Raw genomic sequence first — 19,885 nt, forward strand, 5'->3', positions numbered from 1 at the left:
TCTTTTGACAATCTAATCCGTAAACAAATACTTATCCGTGTTGACCATCTACACTAAATGAGATCCCTAAGAAAAGGGAAAACAGGTGCCATGGCACAGTCTATTTATTGCACTTCCATTTTTAAATATTGCATTAAAAGTAGCTTTTAGCAATGTTTGACTAGATAGGGTTCTTATTTCGCAAAGGCAGCTAGAGCTGGAAATGAGTGTTACATATTTTGCAAATATTGTTTTCTATTGGAAATGAAAGTCATTTCAATATCACTGACTTTCAATATTTGAACTGAGACTTCTCGTAGCAACTGACAAAAGGAACTGTTATATGATTACTATAATGGCAATTTGAATCTGACTGTTTCATAACCAGGAATGTTCACTAAAAGTATTTTGACTGTGGATATGTAAACTGTAGTTTGCTGCTACATATGAAGCATGTATAGGCTAACTTTTCAGCTCTCCCATTCTCTGAAGGATGTACCCTGTAACCCAGTGCGTACAATGTCCAACTCCTAATTTTCAAAGCTCATGTCTCTCATAATGCACTTTACAAATCACCAGAAACATAACTTTCCCTCTCGTGCATATAGAGTGTAATTGCTGGGGTGGGAGAGGGCAAGCCTCATAAGGGGAGTCGGCAAGGGTAGGAATTTTCGATCTGTCTTGTTTATGCCTTTCTAACATTGCACTTCGAGTTCCAATCAGGGAGAGAGTGGGCGAGTCTCCTCCTCCCAAGTTTCACTCAAGTGGATTCCATTGTGGGCCAAGTAAAAGCCAGAATCTTGTAAAGGGTAAAAGATAATCCATCCCTTCCAACTGCAGATCATTTGATCCCCAGGACGAAAATAAAACAATTGTGGAAATTACCACTTTGCCCAACTCCTTCAGGGGAGTTCCCTGCCACTCTGATTTTCTGGAACCTCAGTGGGGTGGGTGCTCCTGTGGCTCTTTTAGAGGGGTGACCTGCCCACCCCAGTTAATAAAATGAATTTGGGACAGGATCGGCAGCTGGTGATCCCACCCTGACATATTTCCAGCAGCGTTCTCTTTTGAAGGCCTTGATTGAATCTGCCTCCACTACACTCTCAGATAGTGCATTCCAGATCCTAACCACTCGTTGTGTAAAAAAGATTTTCCTCATGTCGCTGCTGCTTCTTTTGCCAATCACTTTAAATCAGTGTCAATGGAAACAGTTTCTCCCTATCTACTCTGTCCAGACCCCTCATGAGTTTGAACACCTCTATCAAATATCCTCTTAATCTTCTCTTCTCCAAGAAGAACAGCCCCAGCTTCTCCAATCTATCCATGTAACTGAAGTCTATCATCCCTGGTACCATTCTCATGAATCCTTTTTGCAACCTCTCTAATGCCTTCACATCCTTCCTAAAGTGTGGTGCCGAGAAATGGACACAATACTCCAGTTGAGGCCGAACCAATGTTATACACAGGTTTATCATAACTTCCTTGTTTTTGTACTGTCATGTTCATGGAAGAAACAGAGATGAAATATGAAATAAACTGGAGGAGTTATGAAATAAAAGTCAACTGTTGAACTGAAATACAAATAATGGACACATTTGTGCCATAGACAAAATGGAGTAGATGTCAGGTGACTCATCCTGTACTGTCAATAAACATGTTTGTCTGATTCAGACAAAATCCATTATCCACGTCTTAATTAGCTTCTGGGGAAACACATTGAAATGGAAAACAGCCCATTCCATACCAACAACTCCTATCTGCAGGAATGGAGCTAACAAAGACTTTTGCTGGCAGACTGACTCCGAAGCCAAGGCTGCAATAATAGGTGTGAAATAATATCTATTTATCAAAATGGACCATTTTCAGATGCCATATCCTGGAACATTGTATGAATCATCCCCGGGGAGAGAGCCCTTAGTACCTCACTGACACCCCAACCTGACAAGTTTATACCTTAAAAGGTATCTCTCTGGAGAGAGAGAGGAGAGAACAGCCAGAGAAGTTCTTTTCCAGCCAGAACAACTATGAGACAGTTCCAGCTAAGCAGAAGTCCTGCTGACAATATCTTTTAACCACTGCAGCAGGGAAATTGCAAAGTGACCTTTGAACTCCCCATCTGCGAAAGTGAACCAGGATTTCCACCTTTGACTTCGGATTGAGGCTTAACCACAAAGAGACTGCGACACTTCATCCTTTTCAAGACAACCAGCATTCAGGCCTACACCACTGAAATATTTCTTCCCGAAAAGCTTGTAAAGATTTTTTAAAACAATGAACTCTTTTACAACAATTGAACTCTAATTGCAGGCTACCACTCTATTGTCCATCTTTTTTGTATATGTGTATGTGCGTGAATGTATGGGTGGGCAAAGTCACGAATATTTTTCCGTTATTGTGCAAAAATAAATATTTACCTTTCCTTTTTAACCTATGAGAAAACCTGTCGTTTGTCTATTTATTTGACCCTTAAAACACTCAGAGACTAAAACACAATTTTTAAAACACTGCGGTCAATTGATAGGTGAAAAGTGGAAGTCACCCACACCACTTCCCACTGTCAATAACAGTATTCTATGACCCTATTTATAAAGCCCAGGATCCCATATGCTTTATTTGTGATATTAATTGATCCTTTAGTGTGTGATCTATTGGAAGACTAACAGGGCTACAAGTAATATCCAAAGTAAACGTTGGTTTCATTATACTTTAACTGGAATATATATACAAACAATTACTACATGAGCTACATCTGAACACGTCTCTCATTGTCGGGTTCCACCCACAACTGACTGGTCATGTGTGACACAACATCACTTCCTCCAGTGATCTTCACTTACAGCTCCTTAAGGTGGTCGGCTCTTACGGTCGTCCCACAGCATCCCCCTTTTTTTCCAAAGATAAAAACATATGTACAATATACAATGATTTTTTTTTTAAACTGTGAGCTGCCTTTTTTTTAAAGCTTGAGAGCAGTTTTTTTAGGGCTGGAAATTGCATATGCCAGCAGCTGCCACAACCCGTCTTTTACTTTGTGATGGAGCTCCAATGGCACTGTCAAGTTCTTCCTATCCACAAAGCAAAAAAAAGGAAAGCTCAACAGTTATGGCTTCAGCTACAGCCTTTCAAATCTTTGACCCACTGCCAGATAGGTGAAAGCTCCAATATCCTGGCAAATTGCTTGCTGTACTCACAGAGTTTCAACACCTCCCAGGACCTTGCCTATAGCCTTGCTCACTGCAGTGTTATGGGGCCTCCTGCCAAATCTTTGCCCATGGATGTAAAGGTGTTTCCTGTGGGATCAAAGGTGCCTCCTGTTGATTTGCCTGATATCTTTGACATGCCTCATAGCATTTTACCACCATCACAACATCACTGTTGATTCTTAGCCAGTAGAACATCTCACTGGCAAGACGTCTGATACATTCTATTTCTAAATGCCCTTTATGCAGTTGGGCTAGGATATCAAAATGCAGAGCTTAGGTATCAGGACTAGTTTCCCGTTGAAAATCACCCCCTGTGATATTCCAAGCTCGTCTCGATTCAGACAGAAACAGTGTAGACATTCGGTTACTCCCCGTATGGTGTCAGGCCATCCTTTCACAATCATCTACCACAAAAATGACGAGGTGGGGGGAGGGGTCATGTGCCATCTCATCTCTTAGCTGCTCGCATTTGCGAGGTCCAAAACTGATGAGGACGATCTTCAGGATCTCCTCAATCTCAGTATTCTCATGTGGACATGCAAATCCAGCAAGACATCTGCACCTTTATTCAGATTAGGCAACCTGTTGAGCGTGTCTGATGTGACCATTTTGCTGCCCGGTTTATATCGGATGTCACAATCATAGCACTGGACCTTCACTAAAAGCCTCTGCAACTGCGGAGGAGCACGCATGAGCAATTTGTGCCATATAGTTTCAAGTGTCTTGTGGACAGTCTCCACAGTAAAATGTTTTCCGAAACAGTAGGTGTGGAACCTAACAATGCCAAAAACCAGAGGTTTCACGTTCGACATTCGAATAATTGGATTGGGTTTGCAACAAATTCTTCAAAGTGAAGCTTCCCTTCCTGCATGATGCAGGTGCCTAATCTCTTCTGGAACGCATCAACCTCAAGTGTGGTCTCTTTGGTCAGGTCGTAATACTGTAGCGTGCAGTCTTGACTTGACAGAGCTAACTTTAAAGACTCAAGCACCTGCTGGTGGTTTTATTGCCACAAGTACACAGCAGTTCCCTAAGCAGTGCTGCTCGCTCAGCATGACACGACATCACTTCCTCCGGTGAACTTCACTCACAGTTCCTTAAGGTAGTCCGCTCTTAAGGTCGGCCCACAACATTTTTAACTGCTTTTTCAACCTGCCCTGCAAACTTCAATGATTTATGCTCATATACCCCCAAGTCCCTTTGCTCCTGTGCCCCCTTTAGAAATGAAAATGAACCACTTCATACTTTTCTGCATTAAATTTCACCTGCCACTTGTCCACCTATTCCACTACCATGTCTATGTCCTCTTGAAGTTTATCACTATCCTCTTCTCGGTTCAGAATACTTGCAACATTTGTGTCACCTGCAAATTTTGAAATTGTGCCCTGTAACACCCAAGTCTAAGTCATTAAAATACATTCAGAAAAGCAGGGGTCTGAACACTGACCCCTGGGGAACCCCACTATGCACCTTCTGCCAGTCTGAAAAACAACCATTCACCACTACTGTCTGTTTCCTGTCACTCAGCCAATTTTGTATCCCTGTTGCCAATGTCCCTTTTATTTCATGGGCTCTAACTTTGGATGAGATGTTAAACCAAGGCCACATCTGCCCTTTCAGGTGGATATAAGAGATTCCATGGCATATTTCAAAGAAAAGGGGAGTTCTGCCCAGTGTCCTGGACAATATTTATCCTTCAACCCATATCACTGAAACAGATTATCTGGCTATTTATTTTATTGCATTACAACAGTGATTACAGAAAGTACTAAATTGGCTGTAAAGCACTTTGGGACATTCTGAGCTTGTAAAAGAAGCTATGTAAATGCTAGTCTTTATTTTCATGTTTTTATTGTAACTTGTATGGCCCAATATTTTCCATGGTATTCAAAATCATCAGCAAGGTTATTATATATGGAGATGAATACTCTATCCAACATAATCACAAGTTAAGCAATACAATCACAAACCAGCTAAAAACTGGGCGCAGATCATATCAAATAGATATTACTAATATTTGGATCAAAAATATTTAATAATATTTCTACAAATTTTCCTTTCCTACAACCCATTCTTGAAAGTGTTGAGTCTCACTGGGCTTTGATTCTGAGTGCTGGGAACATCCAGACACTTTTTAGCAGGGAGGAATTCAACAATCAAGGGCTGAGTTTTACCGGCTCCTTGATGCCGCGGGTCGCGGCACGGGGGCCAGTAAAATGCTGCAGGGAGAGGCCCGCCTCGAGCTGTGACGTCAAGACACACCCGTTGCATTTTGCCGGCGGCGGCGGTGGGACCTCGGTGCAGCCCCCCGGCAGCACGGTGGCGTCACCACAATTAGCATATTGTAATGCTTACTTACCTATGCTGATTATGCAGCCCACTGCCTCTCCACCAACACTGCCAGATTTTTTGTTGAACGTGCAGCCGTAACGTGCCATCCCGTTCACGATCTGAAAAGCTTGCGGGTCCTCACTCTGCATCACGGAAGGGAGGAGGGAAGGGGGATACACAGGGGTTGCACTCTGCATTCTGAAAGGGAGGGGGTTCGGAATTACTGGAGGGAAAGCTGTGCTGGCATGAAGGGAGGTACCATGTACCATCCCTCTGTTAACAGTGTACAGTCTATGTTTGTGAGGGGGCAATGGCACACTAGACACCCTGTGTGTAGGGCGGGTGCCAGAAAGGGCAGGAGCATGAAGATTTTATGGATGGTGGGGGCAATCGATTCAGCTGGTAGGATCTTTATGTGGTCATGCTATGCCACTCTGACTGTTGGCCTAGATAGGCAATGCCATGGGCACGCCACATAGTTGATCCAGGAAAACAGCTGATGCACCCATCAACACCAATCCATGCTCTGTTAGGAACCTTCGAATACGTGCAGGGTTCAACTTTATTTATCACATGGAAATAGGTATGGCTCATCCTACATTGTGTGATCCTCTGCATGTGATGATCCGTATGTGCCATAGGCAATACCAACAGGCAGGTGTGATCCACGTAGAGGCCCCCAGTTGTGAGCAGCAGCCACCAAGGGGAGTTCGCCATCACGGCCCCACATAACATGCCATCGGATGTCAGATCACCAGTGTCAGAGGAGATTGCGCATATAGAGAGGGTGGTGACTCGTCTCTGTGCCCTGCTCAGGGCTGACCTGCAGCCCATGGGCTCTGGTGGACATCCCATGCCTTTGTTCCTCATAGCAGCAGCGGTTCTCAAGCCTGACGCCTTTGCAGCCTTTTAGGAGCAGACCAGAGACCTTTGTGGGGTCACACAGTCAGCAGTGCAATACTGCATCAGGGAGGTCACCAATGCCCTGCACCGGAGGGCCTGTGAGGATGCCCGCTTCAGGACAGACTCTCACAGCCAGGCCCAGAGGGCCATTGGTTCTGGCACTATTGCCGGAGAACCATAGGTTGTAATGTTCATAGACTGCACTCATGTGGCCATCAATCCTTCATGCCAGGCTACCACCTGCAGACGTCACCATTAAATGAGCCCTCTCAATCTGGGGGAAGCTGGTTTGTGAACACCACTGATGCTTGCAGCGAATGTGTGTGCTTCTCAGGCAGCTGCCATGACACCTGGGTCTTGCGCCAGTCCCGGCTGATACTGCTGTTCACTGAACTGGCTCATATGAAGGGGTGGCTTTTTGGAAATAAGGGATATCCTTTGCAGACATGGCTCTCGACACCAGTGAGAGACTCCACCTCTTCTGCAGCGGAGAGATATAATGCCAGCCATTGAGCTACATGAGCCACCATTGAGCAGGAGATTGGTATGCTGAAAGAGCACCTCCAATGCCTGGATGGATAGGGTGATGCCCTGTACTACAGGCCAAAAAGGCCAGCTCCTTTCTTTGCTGCTCTGCACAACTACGCACCCAATAGGCCTCGCATGGTGAGGAGAGACGTCAGCAGGATTCCTCCTCAGACTATGAGGACACTGAAGACCTACAATATGAAAGACGCATGGGAGGGCAGATGGCACACAGGCTCTGCATGCAGGGCTAGCAATGAGCTAGGGATGTACGGCAGTGGCTTATCTGCTCCATAGGAACCGACATGAGCTCTGCAAGCCATACATCACCCTCGCTCACCTACTGTACACCAGTCCACATCTGCAGCACCCCTGTGTAAACCATTAGAAGCAGCAGCTGACTGAGCCAATGTCCATGTCACTACATCTGTGGAGACTCTCATGTATAATGATGGCATGGCAATGATGCTATTGCACAAATTGCCTCTTCTGATGTGCCAACGGTGCAAAGGGATGTGACATTGGTGCTACATGCTGGCACACACCATTCACACAGAGAAAAGGAGAAAAGGACACACATGTTGGTGAGGAACATTTAGTGAAAGACGTATTTACATTGCTGTGACACCTGTGCATTCCCATTTGTTCAGTGTGTTCTCTGTAATACCTTTTATGGTGTATTTAAGTCTCACGTCCTGGAATGTGAAAATTTAAGACTATTCACCCAGGTGCAGCACCCGTACAAGAAGGAATGTTACACTTGAGTGGAAGAAGAGGATCGTAACTTCACAGGACACTGGGACACAGCAAGGTAAATATGTGGCAGCAAGGTGGAAAGTGCTGGAGTAACTCAGCAGGTCACGCAGCATTTGTGGAGAGAGAAGAGTCCTAGTTCACAGACCTGAAAGTTAACTCTGCTTCTCTTCTATTAACAGGAGCACCATCTGAAGCAGAGTTAACTTTCAGGTCTGTGAACTAGGACTCTTCTCTCTCCACTGATGCTGCCTGACTTGCTGGATTTCTGCAGCACTTTTTTGCTTTGCTGCCCGATTGACAGCAGCCCCACTCTTCAGCAGTCAGGTAAGTATTTCTTTGACAGCTGGCAGGAAGCAGGTGCTGGTGCTCTTAAAATAGGTAATATCAGGGGAGGCTTGGCTCAGTGATGCTGATGAGCCCCCCCGTGTAATATCGCGGGGGCTCTGCGGTGGCCGCTAAATGCAGGCGCCACGCTTAGTTCAAAGGGCACCTCCGCGGACGGCGGCGCCCCGATAAAATTCAGGCCCAACAGTGGGAAACCAAACTGATTTTTTTCCCTCCCTTTCAAACCCTTTCAGTGAGGCCAGTTTCAGCATTTATGAAATAAAAACAATAAATGCTGGAATCACTCAGCAGGTCTGGCAGCATCTGTGGAAAGAGAAGCAGAGTTAACGTTTCGGGTCAGTGACCCTTCTTCGGAACTGACAAATATTAGAAAAGTCACAGATTATAAGCAAGTGAGGTGGGGGTGGGGCAAGAGATAACAAAGGAGAAGGTGTAGATTGGACCAGGCCACATAGCTGACCAAAAGGTCACGGAGCAAAGGCAAACAATATATTAATGGTGTGTTGAAAGACAAAGCATTAGTACAGATTAGGTGTAAATACACTGAATATTGAACAGCAGCAAGTGCAAACCTGAAAAAAACAGTGGGTAAGCAAACTGAACAAACTAAGATGAAATGAAATAAATGCAAAAAAAAAGATTGTAAAAAATGTAAAAAAGAATGTAAAAACAAGGAAGAAAAAATAACTAAAACTGAAAGTAAAATGGGGGGCTGTCATGCTCTGAAATTATTGAACTCAATGTTCAGTCCGGCAGGCTGTAGTGTGCCTAATCGGTAGATGAGATGCTGTTCCTCGAGCTTGCGTTGATGTTCACTGGAACACTGCAGCAATCCCAGGACAGAGATGTGAGCATGAGAGCAGGGGGGAGTGTTGAAATGGCAAGCAACCGGAAGCTCAGGGTCCTGCTTGCGGACTGAGCGGAGATGTTCCGCAAAGCGGTCACCCAGTCTGCCCTTGGTCTCCCCAATGTAGAGGAGACCACACTGTGAGCAGCGAATACAGTATACTACATTGAAAGAAGTACAAGCAAATCGCTGCTTCACCTGAAAGGAGTGTTTGGGGCCTGGGATAGTGAGGAGAGAGGAGGTAAATGGACAGGTATTACACCTCCTGCGATTGCAGGGGAAGGTGCCATGGGACGGGGACGAGGTGGTGGGGGTAATGGAGGAGTGGACCAGGGTGTCGCGGAGGGAACGATCCCTTCGGAATGCTGACTGGTAGTGGCATCACGCTGGAGGTGGCGAAAATGGCGGAGGATGATCCTTTGGATATGGTGGCTGGTGGGATGAAAAGTGAGGACAAGGGGAACCCTGTCACGGTTCTGGGAGGGAGGGGAAGGGGTGAGGGTAGAGGTGCGGGGAATGGGTCGTACACGGTGGAGGGCACTGTCAACCACAGTGGGGGGAAATCCTCGGTTGAGGAAAAAGGAGGTCATATCAGAAGCACCATCATGGAAGGTAGCATCATCAGAGCAGATGCGTCGGAGACGGAGAAACTGGGAGAATGGAATGGAGTCCTTACAGGAGGTAGGGTGTGAAGAAATGTAGTCGAGGTAGCTGTGGGAGTCGGTGGGCTTATAATGGATGTTGGTAGACAACCTATCCTTTTACTTCAGCATTTATGATGTTGTCCAGATTGACAGCAGCACAGACTGAAAAGCAAATTTCGTACCATCTAGTCTGGACAGTTTAGTGCTACATCAGACTTCTACGACATTTCTATTTGTTTGTCTAGTGTACAAACTATGAGCATAAGTCTAGTTGGTGCCTATATAAAGCTGTAAAAAATAGATAGTGCAATTAGCAGTTAACAGACATCCTATTAACAGGAGCACCATCTGAAGAGAACATTTATTCTGACACAGTTTTGATGTCACATACATGGGAGCCAATTTCTATCCCCCAAAAGTAAAAATGATTTCTAAGAATAACTTAGAGTGTGATTCTACTTGATAATGTCATTTTTAAGTCAACATTCCAATTTCTTATTGAATTATATGTTTAAAAAATATGCAATTGTGCAGCCTTGTGATAGTATTGATTACAACTTTAATGAATAATTTGATAACAAGGAAACGTGAACTCAGGATTATCACTAAAAGATTGAACAGGAAATTAGAAGATACCTTTTCACAAAGAAGGGTATTAGAGTATGCAATAACTTAACACAAGTGGCTATTGAGACTTTAGAAGGCAATTGGATATTTGTAAAGGAAGAATATAAAAGGATAAGGGAAAAGGGTTGAGCATTGTGGATGCACCTACACCAGAGGGATTGCAGCGGTTCAAGAAAGCGGCTCACCACCACCTTCTCAGGGGGAATTAGGGATGGGTAACAAATGCTGGCCTTTCCAGTGATGCTCACATCCCATAAAAGAATAAAAAAACTGGAATAGAGATGATATCTCCAAGAAAGATCCTGAACCGGCACAGGCACGATGAACCAAAATAGCCCCTTTTGTGTTATAATTTATATACTTCAATGTATAATGAACACGATTGACCAGATTCTTTATAATCTGCTGGTAGTCCAGGCTCAGTTCTAAGGAACTGAATTAGATTATTTTATACCTCATCATTTCATAACACGAACCTGCTCCTGAAATGGGTTCTTTGGCAATACCATATTCTGTAACTAATTATCCAGATCAGTGTATGTACAGTATAATGTGCACTTTTTAAGAATATTTAGATCAAAAGTCTACTTTGCTTGCCATGATGAATTTCGATTGACAGGTTTCAACTATTCTTTAATCTTCCTGCCTAAATATTCTAATAGAACAGAAATTTTAATTGGAAGACAATTTATTTATATGCAGCTGTGTCTAATTTCAGAAAAACCGTGTGGAAAATACTCCAAAATACAATTCATCAATTGCAATTCGCACTTTTTTCAATAAATAATAATTGACATGGAGATAAAAGTAATATGTTGCTAAAAAGAATTATGAGAGACTTTTTAAGGCCTCCCCTCCAGCGGGAACTGGGTGATAATGTCCCAAAAATGGTGGAGGAATGTCTTACTGCCTCATTCCCGTCTACGTTGTGACCATCCCTATCTCCCCCAGGGCCTACTGCTAAACAAGCAGAATGCAAAGTCTGAGCCAGGTGGTAGGCTCTTTTAATGTTTAGATCAGGGTGAAGACTCTTTTAATATTAAGATCAGGGATTTATAATCCATATAGGACCACAATTGCCATTTTCTGGACAATACTGGGAGGAATGTAGGCTGGTACACACTCCTCCTAGCATCAGCAGGCCATCCAGGCTGAAGAGGAGCCCAGCAGATATGTTTTAATTTATATTTGTGTAATCATGGGAGCAATAATGCTTCTCCAGGCCTCACGAAAACAACCTGGGCTACTGCCAGACCACTCCCACATCAACCTAGAGAATGGATCCTCCCTCTTGCAATCACCTTCGTCCAGCCCGATACTGCAGATGCTCTGACGGGTGCTCATTTTCCACCAGGAGTCTCCCACCACTATGCAAATGAGGCCTAGCCCTCTCAATGTGACAGGTCTCACGTGAGGGCTATTGGGCAACTGACAGAAGGAGGACACTGGCCGAGCATCTAGAAACTGCACGCTGTTCAAATCTACACCACAGAATTTTCACTATCAATGAAATGATTGGGATAAAGAAAAAATTCTTTTATGAGCTAAGTTTCCAGTCCAGTTTTACAAAATGAATAATAAGACCTAGTTTCAAGTTAATAATTATTGTATGTAGATATATCTGTAGATTAATCAGTATGTGACACACTAAAAAATCCATTTATATAAAGACTGGAATATCAGTCAGGGAAATGTTTGTGGTCCATGAGCCGTGCATACTCATCTTTGACATGCTGTGAGAAACTATTTTGTAGAGCTGAACTGTTGACATCAGTGGAAGGCAACAGTTATTCATCTCTATTGCAGGCGCTCAGCACATCACTGAATATAAATAACTTTCTAATTCCTTATACCAAAGTACAACCCAGATGTCCGGCCAGATGGTGGTTTATTTATAGGTATAAATCAACCTCCCAATAACTAGTTTTAACATTACATGGTACCAACCCTATTATCCTTATTAATCACTAGAGTATCATTTTAAAACAGCCTAAACCTCAATTAGAGTATCCTGCATCTGAACACAGTAAAGTAGTTTTCAGTAATTGCAATGTTATGTCTTAAAACTGCTCCATATGTTCAGTTGGATGTGAAAATAATAGGTCTTAGAAAAATTCTCAGCTATGACTAATTGGTCATCATCTATATCATTTTCAACTAAATAATATCTAAAGTACGACAGCTGATTATATTATTTATAAAAAGCCATTAAACCATTTTTGTTGCTACATTAAACCATTGTATTTCTGGAGTGTGTGCCGTGATGATGGTGTCAGAAAAGATCCATCAATGACAACATTACACTGAAGTGAAGTAATTGCTCAGGATGGCTTAAGCTATATCCTGTTGGGATTAGACTATGTGTGAGGCTACAGCCAATTTGGCACCATACCACAATATATTACTCACCGAGGCTGTTTAATGAATTTCATAGCAATTAAGCTGGGCGATGGTCGGGGGAGGAGCATAGTAGCTGATCCAGGTTTGCATAGCTTAAAGCCAAGGCTTTCCCCTTGATGTTCAGTAGCATTATGTGGATACATACAACATATTACAAAATCTAGAATCAAGGAGGGAATGGGGAAAAAGGTTACATTTTGTGGGCAATTTCTCACACTCCAAGGATGCCTGAAAGAATTTTGGCACAGCCGATGATCAGGCTGCCATAAACAGGGGCCTACCACCTGTTTAAAGACCCCTCTCAGAAATTGGTCATGCTCTGCTGGGTATGCTCTGTTCAAATTTTCCTGTTGTTGCGGTCTCCATCAGTCCCCTTAAAGAAGAAGCACAGGGAAATGTTCCTGGCATCCTGCCTAACATTTATCTGTCAACCAATGTCACTCATTGCTGTTTGTGGGTCCTTGTTGAATGTAAGGTTCAAAGCTAAGTAATTTTTGAACAATTATCACAAAATGTTCCTTCACACAAAGAACGATAAACATGTGGAATAAACTTCCAAATAGAATAATGGGAACAAAAATCCTAAAATTGTGTAATGAGCATTTGGTTGTGTTAGAAGCAGGTGAGAAAGGGGTCTAGGGGTTCCCACTCAGCCTTTTCCTGGTTTGACCATAACAGGGTTTAATTTTTAAAACACTATGTTTTTAGCTTCCCTCAGTGATTCCTTGTTCACTGCTCTCCAGATGTAATGGCAAAAAAATCAACCAGACAGGTTTTCTTAGATTTAAACAAGAAAGGTGTAAGTTTATTAATCTTAAAACTCTAATTTGTTTAAAACTACTAAAAATACCTGCATATGCGATAAACACACGCAGATAGAGATAGAAAAAGAGAAAGAATAAAGGGGAAAGGTTTGAAGCAATAGCTGGAGTTCATTTACTGTATTTTGAGTTTGATGAGTTTGGATTGCAGTTAAATCATGCTGTCTCGTTGGGGCCCAGTGCACTCTTTCAAACTTGTTTTGATGCTTTTCTGTCTTCTGGAAATCCAGTTGCAGTCTCTTCTTTTCATGAGAGAGGGCGAGACCATCCTTCTCTTTTGTCTTCAAATTGCAGTCTGACCCAAACTGTTATGTGAACACAATTCAAATCAAACCTGGGCCAGCAGGCCAGTCATGTGACCAGCTCTTTTTTTCAGGACAACCTTCCTGGTGAGTTTTGTGGATTCTTTCAGTCTTAGTAGACATCCTCAGTGGGGGGCTGGAATGCTGACCTTCACACACTCAATGTCTTTTGATCAAAATCCATTTGGTTAATTGAATCAGGGAGCAGTTTTGTTGTCTTCTCCAGGCAACTGTCTCTTAGAATGCAAATGTTTCCAGCCACTGTCCTTTTAGAATACAGGTGCAGCCATGTTTTCAGTCCAGTAGGAATTTAAAATTAATGTTCCATATGACAAAATGAATAGGCCTCATTCTTAGCAGGTATAGTTTTCCTTACAGTTACGACATTGATTGGGAGAGGATCACTCTGGATCGATGAATCAAGATCACCCAAATGGCCTTCCTCATCCTTAATTATCTTGTAATCTCAACTGCGTCTTGTGGAAGTGTTCAATCTATTGACTGATTTAAGAGTCTAGACTGTCCAGTGCAGGTGCAGTTTAGTCATAAATATCTACAAATAAACAACAAGCTCTCCTGAACTGATATGTGCTGATGGCTTGCAATTTCCTACAGCCAACTCTATTATAATTACTTGGAGCTTCAGATGAGGCTATTGATGAGTGCAAAGAGGTACAAGTGAGACTAGATCATTGTGTCAAATTGTATAGGATGCAGATATTTAAAGGAAGGTGACAGAATTGGGGACCAGAGTTCTTACAGCTTTTGGAAAGGGCTCACAAGATATTTCAAACTGTAGGCAACCTTTGCCTTTTTGGAGGAGATAAGTGCCAAGCAGAGATTAAGTAAAAAGAAAGCAATTTGATGGAGGCTTGAAACAGTCTGTAGGCAAATGTTGGAGCAGCACGATACTGGTTGAATTGGAAACTCATCAGCCAGCAATCCTCTGACAATGCATGGTATGTGCATCTCTGTCTGTAGATGCAGATGGAATGGGGCCAGAAGATGGGCATAGAATAGTTCTGGTGTACACCGACCTGATTTGCATTCCTGGTTTGGTTTTCGTCCCCTAAAAAATTCAGGGTGATCACCAATGGAAAACTCATTACGGATGTAGGAAAGAAAAGGGGAACAATGACACAATTGCTACAAAAGTCCCTGAAGAAAGTAAGTGGCAGCAGAAAAAAGCTGCAAAACAAAAACAAGAGTGGTGCAGAAAGGTTTGGCAATTGGTTATTTATCAAGCCGTTTACTTATTTCTGTGTACAACTCATTTCCTAGTGACCCTTGACACCCATTATATAGGGATCACTCAGCATACTGTACACAGAAATATAGGAAAATTGGGTAGATCTCAAAATGATGTCAGCCTACCTTCATTGTAATATTCCATTAAAGCTCCTGTCTGTGATATGCAGATGATCAGTTGTACAGATCGCCAATCTTACGACTGAGCTCACCCAATTTATACCTGCTTATCAGGTGAACATAATCAGCTCATATATCCTAAGAGGTGCCTTGAAATTGGATTTTTTTAATGAGTCTGGTCCTGTAACCCACTGACATGATGGAAGCTTGGACATAAGTGAATAATTGTAATAACAGGAGAAATAAATGGACCAAAATATCAAAGAAAAAGAAACAAAAGCATATATTTCCTGTAGGTAGGAAGCTTTCCATTTTGAAAAAAGATAAATGAACTCCTTACTGTGTATTTGTACAATATGTCCCTTCAGCTACATGGAGAATTATCACCAGTCAATTATTTTCCTCCAGAAGTTTGAAATGTGATGTTATGTGAATTCAGGTCACCTATGGTCATGAACATCACAACAGCCATTAATTAATTATTTCCTGAATGACACTGAGGCAGATGATATAAACTAGAAAAACAACTTATGACCACCAAGTTAAGAAAAGTAAATCTGCTTATGACATCAGACCCACACTGGCATCATTTTTCATTTCTGCAATTGTTTTAGGCTATGTAATTGTCTATTTGATTTGAACTAAATAGAAACATTTTTTTCACACCACAAGGCAACTCTACGTCATGTCTGTATAATGTTGAAATTCCTAGCAAATCCTATTTACATGTTTCCTTTCTGAGACACAGATCTAGTGTGAAATTTCACTGCAAACTGACAACCACCCTCCACATCTGTTTCTCTTCCTATTTTATTCGACTTGGCTAAAGTCTTATGCCCAGTATAATATTCTAAGTATCTCAATAAATGTAGCTATAAATCATATACTTACTCATTCTATTGCAATGTTTTCCTGAGGAAGTCTGCACCTAATTTTACCAAGCATGTGAAAACAGTACAGACAATAAAAATGAATCCTTCAAATCATGTAGAATGACTTGCAAACCCAGAAAAAAGAATCTTAACATTTTTCTTGGCCTTGAAATTCTTTTGCAGGTTGCATAGTATCTACTATCAGGGCATAAAATGTTGTAATACATTTCAAAATATTGTGCAGAAGAATTATAGAAATGGACATAAATATATTGCAGTTTATTTGAACCATTTTCTGAGGCAAAGTAACATACATTTTCAACTGGAGACTTGAACAGAAATTCTGACCATAGGTGTCAATGCAATGAATTGCTCACTGACTCACACCTCACTGCAGATGAGCCCACTCTGGGGACACAACTGAATATATGTTCCCAACCTTCCTCCTTTGAAATACGATACCCATTATATTCTACTCACTATAGTTATTTACAATAATTACAGACAGACATACAACTGATAAATGTATGGATATAAATCAAAATTACACCTAAGAAGCTACCTTATGGAGAATCAGCATGGCAGCTCCCCTCCATGTTTCATGCACATTCGTCAGACTCAGTACATTAGTTTAACCTATAATACTTAATGGAATCTGATTATATTTGAACTATGTTAATCTAAAAATATTGCAACTTGTCTTAAAATACAAAAACATTGCTACAAATTTTTAAAATGTATTTCTATTGCATCAAACAACATAAAAGAACTCATTACAATATAGTTCTCAGTAAAAAGCTGATTCAGGATTGTGAGAAACTAAAATATAGGGAGATCATTTTCAATCTGCACTTTCAAGGCAAGGTACCCCATTAGAAGTGTGAAGTTAGAAACTGTCCCGATAATTATAACAAGTCAATTCCCATGTCACGTATGGTTGGAGGACAAGAGGATACTTTGACTATGATAGCGGAATGGGTGGGAGGGAAATGGGGGGAAGGGGAAAAGGCAGATGGGAGGTGAAAGAAAGAGGGACAAGTGGGAAGAGAGGGAAGAGGTTGGAGGGGAGAGAAGGTAAGAAGGAGAGAAAGGGAGTGGGCAAGAGACAGGGATGAAAAAGATTAGGGAAGAGGGATGGGAGTCTGGTTGAGGGGGACAAGGGAAGGAGAATTGTGTACAGAAGAAGAAGAGGGAAACTGGGGAGGAGAATGGAGAACAGGCAGACTACTTTGGGGTGGGTGTCCAGAAAAACAACCTCATTTAATAAGGAGTGAATAAGCAATCTCTGTAGTGGGATAAGGAAAGCTGGAAAACAAGCTCAGTTGGGAAATGGAGGCGCAATGGCAACTACCTCAACAGAGTGGCAATGCCAAACTGTGAGGGAAGCTGCCAAAGACTGTCACTGGTGGGGTGGCTGAGAATCTCTAAATGGGAGGATGGGTAAAAAGTCCCAAGGGAGGTAAGGGTTAGAGGGCCAGCATTGATTTTGATCGACTCAAAACTGAAGACCTGTTCACAAACTTTAAGTGCAATACCTCCTCCCACTGCAGATTTTCAAGGCCAGGTGTACACAGTGACCAGTGTAGGCGTCCCTGAAAATTGGCTAGGGGGCACGATCATGTTTTAGTCAAGAGATAGACTGCTAATATGCAAGACATGCAAGGTGATATTTCACTTAAAGTTTGTAACAAACTCTTCAGTTTTCAGTTGACCAAAATCGTAATCCAGTATATCAGTAGGGTCGGCCACAAGGAATCTGAGACTTCAATGAAGATTCATTGATAACTCACTTTGGCAACAAAGAAGTTGTGCTCTTGTAACAAATGCCTAAATTTACTTTATTTCAGAATACAACCCTGAAAGATCTAACTGCTTAATGTACATACTTTCCATAGTCTAAATTAAAAGTCTATGTATATTTGTTTTTTTAGTCTATTGCTTGGACTGCAGTAGAATTTCTACATCACAAAAAATTTCTGTATCTCATTCATTTCCAGGCTGCATTTTTTCATTTCATTTTCTTTTTTCCTCTGTTTTATTTTCATTTTAATTTTCCCACAACGCACTGAAAATTCTTACAGTTGACTTTCTTTCTATGTGCTTCAGTCCTCAATGGTTGAACAATTATTAAATGTCTTCTCACAGCCTTTTGCTGAAAAGACAATGTGTGCTAACATGTCATAATTATCTCAATTAAGGCTGAGAAAGACTATTTACAGTTTATGCCAATGTGAATTGCTCTGAAAAGAGCAGTTCTTTTCTTCAAAGAAGAGTTCTTAGAAGAGCTCTTACTAAGCAACATTTCAGGCAACACACTCTGCCCGTCTTCTGAAGAAAAGACTGGATCTGTGGAAGAGGTGGGTTTTTACGTGGTGGAGGATGTGAGTGTGGGCGGGATCTTGCTGCTGATTGGTCAGGCTTAGTGTGTCTGTGATAGGTTGGTACATGTTACTGTTCTTGCTGCTGATTGGTTGGCTATTGTGTTCCATGATTGGTCAGTATATGCTATTGATCTTGCTCCTGACTGGTCAGCTAATCTATCCTGTGGTAGGTCAGTACATGCAACCGTCATTGTCTCCCCTTCCACCATCCTCTTAGGCAGTGAGTTCCTTGGTGAATAGCCACACCGGTCAGTATGAGCATTGAACCCACAACTTTGGCATTATTGCCAGCTGCTTGGAAGGCACTTCACCTGACCAACACCTCAGCTGCACTTCCCTGCTGCCAGCCTCCAGAGCACCATAGGAGCAGCTTTTGCAGCTCCACTGTCCCTCTCTGCTGAGTGTCTAGGGCAAGGGGCTTACCCCTTTTACAGGCTCCAGCTGCAGCAGGAGCAACACCAGCAGCAGCACCAGCTGCCTTCTCCTCAGCCACATACCCCTCCTCAGAGCAGATGGGATGGCCATCGCTATGTAGGTGGAAGGAAGTGAGACCACCCCAAAGAGCGTCTAAAGGCAAAAGACCAGCTATCCAGACATGCGCAAGCACCAGTGCCTCAGGAGGCTCTGACATCCATATCATCATGCTGCTAGACTTTCCCAGTGGACCAGGTGGGCACGCATTGCCCGTGGCTGACAAGGTGCCTGTCACTAGAAGCCTGTCACCCCTGTCTCCCCCAACCATGCATCTCTGCCTCTTGCCAAGTTGTGTGCTGTCTTCTAGTGGAAAGAGAAAAAGCAAGGAGGTGTGAGTGGTCATAATGGCATGTGTGCAGAGGAGTGAAGGCAACCATTTGTGGAGGGTGACTGTGAGGGAGGGTAATAGGCTGAATATGAGTGTGAGTGTTGGCTGCTCAGCTGGGGATGTGAAGAGCCTGCTCGGACAGGAATGAGTGGAGCTGCAAAGTGTGTTGACCTGAGGAATGCCATGCAAATCAGAGTGCGGGCCTTTGCACCTTAAAGTGTTATGCCATTGACCTGTCACGCCCTTCAGAAGTCCCAGATCCTCTTGGCACATGGTCTCCAGGTTGGAGGGGATACATTGTTGTTGCTCATTTCCTCAGACACTTCCATCCATGCCTCCTTGGATGGAGAGGCTGTCCTCTTTCTCCCGAACTGGGAATGTTCACCATGCTGCAGCTTCCTTAGCTGGAATTCCAGTTAAGAATGGGAAGTCCTGGGGGCCAGCCTTCCCAGGTCCCCTCATCATTCCTGTGGGCGCAACAAACTAAAAAAATCCAACTGCCGGTCAAATAGTCCCATGGTATCTTTTAGATCCACCTGAGAGGGTAGATGGAGTCTCAATTTGATGGCACGGGATGCACGCCGTTCTTAGAGTGCGCCGCCGCAAACTGCGGCACACTCGTAAAATTCAGCCCATAATATCTGTTAAGGAAATTTAGAGTGCCTTTGTTCATTTCAGTGTAAGACTGTGTTGATAAAGGTTCAACACTTCTTTTGTGCAACAAAGAGATAAAGAAAAATCTTTTTACAAGATTCATAAAACCTAAGATGAAAAGCAGA

The sequence above is a fragment of the Heterodontus francisci genome, chromosome 19 (genome assembly GCF_036365525.1).
Source record: "Heterodontus francisci isolate sHetFra1 chromosome 19, sHetFra1.hap1, whole genome shotgun sequence".
NCBI classification, from domain to species: Eukaryota; Metazoa; Chordata; class Chondrichthyes; order Heterodontiformes; family Heterodontidae; genus Heterodontus; species Heterodontus francisci.